Source organism: Mustela nivalis (assembly GCF_964662115.1).
Source record: "Mustela nivalis genome assembly, chromosome: 1".
NCBI classification, from domain to species: domain Eukaryota; kingdom Metazoa; phylum Chordata; class Mammalia; order Carnivora; family Mustelidae; genus Mustela; species Mustela nivalis.
In genome coordinates this window covers 25,925,198-25,933,979 of record NC_139020.1, presented here as the reverse complement: position 1 = coordinate 25,933,979, position 8,782 = coordinate 25,925,198, and positions in this window count along the sequence as shown.

Below are 8,782 nucleotides of genomic sequence, written 5' to 3'. Positions count from 1 at the left end.
GGCTGCACCAACCTGCATACCTACCAACAGTGTAAGAGGGTTCCCCTTTCTCCACATCCCCTCCAACACATGTTGCTTCCTGTCTTATTAATTTTGGCCATTCTAACTGGTGTAAGGTGATATCTCAATGTGGTTTTAATTTGAATCTCCCTGATGGCTAGTGATGGTGAACATTTTTTCATGTGTCTGATAGCCATTAGTATGTCTTCATTGGAGAAGTCTCTGTTCATGTCTTCTGCCCATTTTTTGATATGATTATCTGTTTTGTGTGTGTTGGGTTTGAGGAGTTCATTATAGATCCTGGATATCAACCTTTTGTCTGTACTGTCATTTTCAAATATCTTCTCCCATTCCGTGGGTTGCCTCTTTGTTTTTTTGACTGTTTCCTTTCCTGTGCAGAAGCTTTTGATTTTGACAAGATTGAAGCAGTGATCAAAAACCTCCCCCAAAAAATTAGCCATCTTATAACTGAAAGTTTGTTCCTTTTTTTAAAAAAAATTAAAAACAAGAGCCCAAGACCTGACGGATTCCCTGGGGAATTCTACCAAACTTTCAAAAAAGAAATAATACCTATTCTCCTGAAGCTGTTTCAAAAAATTGAAGCAGGAGGAAAACTTCCAGACTCTTTCTATGAAGCCAGCATTACCCTCATCCCCAAACCAGGCAAAGACCCTACCAAAAAGGAGAATTTCAGACCAATATCATTGATGAATATGGATGCTAAGATTCTCAACAAGATCCTAGCAAACAGGATCCAACAGTACATTAAAAAGATTATCCACCATGACCAGGTGGGATTCATCCCTGGGCTACAAGGATGGTTCAACATTCGCAAATAAATCAATGTAATAAAAAAAATTAATATGAGAAGAGAGAAGAACCACATGGTCCTCTCAATTGATGCAGAAAAAGCATTTGACAAAATCCAGCATCTGTTCCTGATTAAAACGCTTCAAAGTATAGGGATAGAGGGAACATTCCTGAACTTCATCAAATCTATCTATGAAAGACCCACAGCACATATCATCCTCAATGGGAAAGAGTTTGCAGCCTTCCCGTTGAGATCAGGAACAAGACAAGGATGCCCACTTTCACCACTCTTGTTCAACATAGTATTAGAAGTCCTAGCAACAGCAATCAGACAACAAAGAGAAATAAAAGGTATCCAAATTGGCAATGAAGAAGTCAAACTCTCTCTCTTCGCAGATGACATGATTCTTTATATGGAAAACCCAAAAGACTCCACCCCCAAACTACTAGAACTCATACAGCAATTCAACAACATGGTAGGATACAAAGTCAATGTGCAGAAAACAGTGGCTTTCTTATACACTAACAATGAAAATACAGAAAGGGAAATTAGAGAATCGATTCCATTTACTATAGCACCAAGAACCATAAGATACCTGGGAATAAACCTAACCAAAGAGGTAAAGGATCTGTGCTTGAGGAACTACAGAACACTCATGAAGAAAACTGAAGAAGACACAAAAAGATGGAAGACCATTCCATGCTCTTGGATCGGAAGAATAAACATTGTTAAAATGTCTATACTGCCTAGAGCAATCTATACTTTTAATGCCATTCCGATCAAAATTCCACCAGTGTTCTTCAAAGAGCTGGAGCAATAATCCAGAAATTTGTATGGAATCAGAAGAGACCCCGAATCGCTAAGGAAATGTTAAAAAACAAAAATAAAACTGGGGGCATCACGTTACCTGATTTCAAGCTTTATTACAAAGCTGTGGTCACCAAGACAGCATAGTACTGGTATAAAAACAGACACATAGACCAGTGGAACAGAGTAGAGAGCCCAGATATGGTCCCTCAACTCTATGGTCAATTAATCTTAGACAAACAGGAAAAAATATACAGTGGAAAAAAAGACAGTCTCTTCAATAAATGGTGCTGGGAAAACTGGACAGCTATATGTAGAAGAATGAAATTCGACAATTCTCTTACACCATACACAAAGATAAACTCAAAATGGATAAAAGACCTGAACGTGAGACAGGAATCCATCAGAATCATAGAGGAGAATATAGGCAGTAATCTCTTCGATATCAGCCACAGCAACTTCTTTCAAGATATGTCTCCAAAGGCAAAGGAAACAAAAGCGAAAATAAACTTTTGGGACTTCATCAAAGTCCTTTTTTAACATAGTTCATTTTATTTTCTTTTTTTTCCCCTATCAGTAGTTAACAGTTTGATGGGATTTTAACCAAGAACTAGGTTTTGATCTCATATTTCTAACACATTCTGCCAGTGGAGGCAATTAATTTAATAATGCCCTCCAGTTCAATTCAATCGTTCCTTCTACTCATATACCCTATACCAAAGTAAATTCTGTTTATCTCACAGGTTCATGTGCCTGAACCAGCTTCTACAGCTAAGGAAATACCTCCTTACTAAGGCTTCTTTCAAATGCATAGGTTTGAAAGGAAATGCATATTGGATTCATTTCTGAAAAGTTCACTATGTCCAGTTACAAAGATAAAGATTATTTAAGAATCTTCAAATTGTTCTGTTAATTAAATGTTTTATTTTCTTTAACAACATTAATATTAATATTATATATGTATTATATGTATACTTAATATATAGTATTATATATGTATTATGTGTATTATATTATATATGTATTATATGATTATAGATTTTAAGGGGAAACAATTGTTCTACTTTTATTTTTCTCCAGTAATATTCAACTATAAAGTGACGATACTACATATGTGGTGAGTTGGATTTGACTGTGCTAATCTCTCCTAAAAAATGTAAAATAGAAAAAAAAAAAAAGACTTCAAATGAGTTGAAGGTATACACAATAGTATTAAAAATGACTGCTCACCTGATACTTTCTAAATCTGAACCCACCTGAATCAGATGTCTCATTATGTCTAGGGTAGGAACAGCATTTAAAAACTGATATTTTTTTTTTAATTTTTTAAAATTAACATATAATGTATTATTTGTTTTGGGGTATAGGTCTGTGATTCATCAGTCTTATATAATATCTAGTCCTCATTACAGCACACACCCTCCCCAATGTCCATCAGCCGGTTATCCCATCCCTTTTCTCCTTCCCTTGTTTTTACTTCTGCCTCCATCTTTACTCCACTGTCACAGAACAATGACCTCTGCGACAAGGGAAAACAAACAAGGTAAGCCCTAAAATTGTCTCATTTTGCTATTGAGGGAAGATTCCAGACTACTGCACAGGGAAGGGGGACAGCTACACAACAGAGAACACCAGAGGTCTGCAGAGGGCTCCCTTTGAGCCTTCATCATGAGCATGAGCATACAGAGTGGAAAGCTTCCTAAAATATGGGGCACTGAGCATAGTCCTTGGAAGGATATTCCTTTAAGCTACACTGAGAAAGGATCAACTCGTTTTGAAGCACCTTAATGCTTCCAGAATAAAATCCAAAAATATTAAAAGAAATGCAAAAACTGTAGCACACCACATATAAAACTCACTATGTGATATCCAATTAAAAAAAAAAAAAACCCAAGGAGCAAAATAGCACAGAAAAAATCAATCAGATGCAGAAATGATATACATTAAAAAGTAGACAAGATGTTAAAACAGTCACTGTAAATATGCTCTATATATCCAGAAAAGTAGATAAAAGTGGGCATAATAAGGAGAGACATGGAAAAAAAATTTTTTTAATTAAAAACTAATAAAATATCTAAAGATGAAAATACAACAAAATACACATTTTTTTGAAAACTTACCAAAATATTTTGGGTCATAAAACAAGTCTCAATGAATAGAAAAGATTTCAAAACATAAAAACTATGACATCTGATGATAATTAGATTAGAAATCAGTAACAGAAAAATATATGGAAAATCTAGAATTTTTTTTAAAACAAAACAACATGCTTGTAAATAATCGAGAAGAAATCAAAAAGGAAATTAAGATGTATATGAACTAAATAAAAATGAAAACACAACATGTCAAAGTTTGTGAAAAGCAAGTTAAACGTTATAAAGGGACAATTAAAGCTTTACGTGCTTATGTAAGAAAAACAGAAGGGTCTGAAATCAATATACTAAGCTTCTACAACAAGAAATTAGAGAAAGAAGCACAAATAATATTCAAAGCAAGCAGAAGAAAGTAAAATAAGAGCATATATCAGTGAAAGAATAAAGTTATATGCACATATGTGTATATAGAGAGAGACAGAGACAGAGAGACAGGGAAGAGAATGAGACAGAGAAAAAGAAACAAAGAAAATCAATTAAAGCAAAAGCAGGTTATTTGAGAATATAAATAGAATTGATAAACTTTTGGCCAGAAAAAGGAAAGAAGAAACATATTATCAATATCATAAATAGGAAAAAGAGACTCACTACAGACGCTATAGACATTAAAATAATAATAAAGGAATATTATGAAAAACTGTAATTATTTCAATAACTTAGATGAAATGAACAAAACTCCTTTAAAGAAAAAAACTACCAAAGCTCATTCAAGAAGAAATAGACAAACAGAATAGCCCTATATCTATTTTGGGGTGGGGTTTCTTATTTTTTTTAATTTTTTTTTTTTTTTTTTTAGAAAGAGTGTGCATGCATGCACAAGTGGGGGAGCAGGAAGAGGGAGAGAGAGAATCCCAAGCCAGGAAGTTCTATTTTTAATTTCTTGAGGACTCCAAGCCCAGCGCAGAGCCTGAGGTGGGACCCAATCTAATGATCCTGATCCTGAGCTGAAATTAAGAGTCAGATGCTTAACAGACTGAGCCACCCCGGTGTCCCTTTTCTATTTTAAAAACTGAATTTGTACTTAACAATTTTCATAATAAGTAAACTCCAGGCAAAGTAAGACTTCACTGGTAAATTCTACCAAATATTTAAGGAAAAATAACACCAACTGATGTTTCAGCTCATTCTGAGGCCAGTGTTACTCTGATAACAAGAGCCCCAAAAAAATCAAAACAAAACTACATATTAATGACCCTCATGAACACAGATGAAAAATTCTTAATCTCATTTTATAAAATGGCATTCAAATATATATATAAAGGATTATACATCATGGTTAAGTGGGATTTATCTCAGAAATGAAAGTTTTATTTAACATTTGAAGATCAAACAGTATAACTCACCATAAGACAGAATTAAATAAAAGTTATCATATGGTATTCTCAATAGAGCAAAAAAAGCATTTGATAAAATTCAATATCCATTTATGATTGTAAAACTTAGTAAACTAGAAATAGAAATTGTGGTAGATTGAATAATTGTTTCCTAATCACTGGAACCTGTCAATGTTATTATATATGACAAAAGGAGTTTGCAGGTATGAGTAGGTCAATGATCTTGAAATGAGATTATCTTGAATTACCTACATGAGCCCTAAATGCAACCATGAATGCCAAAATAAGAAGGAAGCAATTTGGAGATTCTAGTACAGAAGAAAGGAGGTTTTTGTGATGATCTCATAATCTACAGAATCTATGTCATGGGTTTTAGAAATGGAGGAAACAGCCATAAGCCAAAGAATGCAAGGAATGGAACTCTAGAAGCTAGAAAAGGCAAGGACATTGATTCTCCTCTAGAGCTTCTGGACATGGATGATACCTTGGTTCTGGCCCAGTGTAACTGATTTCAGACTTCTGGCCCTCATAACTGTTAGAAAATAAACTTGTGTTGCATAAGCCACCCAGTTTGTAAATAATACTTTATAGGAGTCTTAAAAAAAAGACCTTCCTCAACTAAATAAAAGGCATCTAAGAAAAATCAACAAACTGGGGTTCCTGGGTGGCTCAGTTGGTTAAATGTCTGCCTTCAGCTCTGATTATGATCCCAGGGTCCTAGGATGGAGCCCCACCTATGGCTCCCTGCTCAGTGGGGAGACTGCTTCTCCTTCTCCCTCTGCCCCCCAGTTTGTGTTCTCTGTCACTCTCCATTTCAAATAAATAAAATATTTTTTTAAAAAATAAAATCAATAATGAAAGACTAAATACTTTTCCCTTAAAACTTGAAACAAAACAAGGTTGTTCACTCTTACCATTTCAATGCAACATTATACTATAGGCACTAAATACAGGTTTCAAAAAAGGAAGAAAAAAGGTAAAAACTATGATAGAAAAAGAACTAACACTATTTACAAAAGTCAAGTAGGTTTAGATAGAAAATCTTAGATATTTTTTAAAAGCTACTATAATTAATATGTAAGTATAGCAAAATCACAAATCAACCTCAATATATAAAAATTAAAATCTGTAACAAAAAATCCCAGAAAGTGAAATGGGAAAAATACCATTTACAAGAGTATCAAAAATATTAAATGATTCAAAATAAGTTTGACAAAGATGTAGACTATTTGTACACTAAAATCTATAGAATATTTATAGAACTAAAGAAGACTTACAAAAGTGGAGAAATAGAGCATGCTCAGAAATCAGAAGATTAAATATAAAGTGCAAATTCTTCCTAGACTGACCTGTTTAAATATATATATATATATATATATATATATATATTCTTAGCTGGAGGGCAGCACAAAAACAAATTGAAAGCTGGATTTGACCTGTAGGCGATAGCATAGTTCCCAAACTCTTGCTATAGAGTCAGTGAATCCCAGTGCAAATCTCAGCATGCTTTATTATGGAAGTTTATATGGAAATACAAAAGTCCCAACATGGCTAAATTTGAAATAGAAGAACAAAGTTGAAAGACTTATACAACCCTATTTGAAGACTTATTTTCAAACTCTAATAATCGAGTTAGTATGTGTAGTATAAAGCTAGATATATAGATCCTTGGAACTATAAAGGAAGTCCTCAGAAAGACCCATGCATATATCAGTGAAAGAATAAAGTTATATGTACATATAACCCATGTTCAACTGATTTCAACAAAGATGCCAAGGCAGTTCCACAGAGATAGGATAATCTTTTAACAAATAGTGCTGTACAATTTGTATATACATTTGGAGTAAGAAAAAAAAAAGCAAGAGCTCTTAGCTTGGGAAAAAAATTAAGAGTAAATCTTGTGTTAGGCAAAGATTCCTAAGTAAAACATAAAAATCATGAACTATAAAAAAATCAACAAAATACTGAATTTCATCAAAATGTAGAACCTATGTTCTTTGTTTAAGACACTGTTAAGGAAATGGAAGGACAAGCCACAACCGGAGAAAATGCATTTGCAAAGCATATACCTGGGAAAGAAATTTCATCTGGAACAAGAATCAGCAAAATAAGGCCCACTGGCTAAGTATGACTTGCCATTTGTTTTTGCGATAAAGTGTTATTGAGACACAGCCATATTCATCCATTTAGGTCTTATATGTTGTTTTCATGATAAAGACCAGGAGTTGAAATTGTTGCAAAAAAGTCACATGGCCCATAAAGACTAATATATTCACTCTCTGGACCTTTAAAGAAAATGTTTGTCAATCCCTGATATAGAAAATATATATATGTGTGTATACACACACACACACACACACACACACACACATATATATACACACACACACACACACATACTAGTGTGGCATACCAAGACAAACTTCCAGTTTTCAAAAATGAGAAAACATTTGAACAGGATCTTCACAAGTGAACATATATGAATGGCAAATAAGCATGAAAACCTGCTCAACATCCTTAGTGACTAGAGAAATTCAAATTAAAACCATGATGAGATACCATTATATAACCACTAAAGTGGCTAAAATTAAAGGTCATTAATACCAACTAAGCAAGTGGGGAATCCTCAAGCATTGCTGGTGGGAATGTAGGATGACACGATCATCTCTGATAATTTGGTAATTTCTTAGAAAGCTAAACATAAACATGCTATACAACTCAGTCATTCTTCTCCTAAAGAAATAAAATACGTCCATTCAAAGACATGTCTGTGAATACCCATAACAGTTTAAAGCTATAGCCCCAAACCAGAAATAACACAAATGTCTATCAGCAGCTGGATGGATAAACATATTGTGGGATATGCATTCAATGGAATACTACTCAGCAATAAAAAGTGCATGCAAATCAATTATGAGACAAAAACCCAATTTTCAAAAATGGAAAAATGGATGAATTTCATATGTATGCTGAGTGAAACTAGATAATTAAAAGTACATGTTATATTGTACAATTTTTTATATAAAATTCTGGAAAATGGAAAATCTAAAATAATGGAAAGCAGATTAGTGGGTATGTGGGATGCAAAGAGGAGAAATCAAGGAAAGGTTACATGGGTGCATGAAGATCTTTTGAGTGATAGAAATATTCATTATCATGCCTGTTGTAACGGTTTCATGATTATACACCATATGTTGAAACTCCTCAAATTTTACACTTAAAAATGCCACTTTGTTATACATCAATTTCAGCTCAATAAAGGCATACAAAAATGGAAACTTTTCTGATATAGTATTTCTATAGCCACAATTTCTCCATAGATATGATTTTTGGTGTGTTACTTGTAAGGGAAAAAAAATTATAGTAACATTCGGTGTACCTACTCAAATTATTGTCTGAGAAGCAGCAGCGTTGGCACTGACTGAGAGCTTGTCAGAAACACTGAATTGTTTCCCTAGCCCAGCCATCACCCCAGAGACTGATCAGAATATGCATTTTGAAAAAGTCTCCAGGTGACTTACATGCACAGTAAAGTTGAAGAAACACCATACAAGAGACAGCAGTTTTGGTTCACTTGAAAAGTAAAAATCAATACAAGTGGTCCTCATTAGAGATGTTATTTAAAAGATGCCTATATTATGATGCTATGGGTATTACTAGATAATTCTAAAACACCC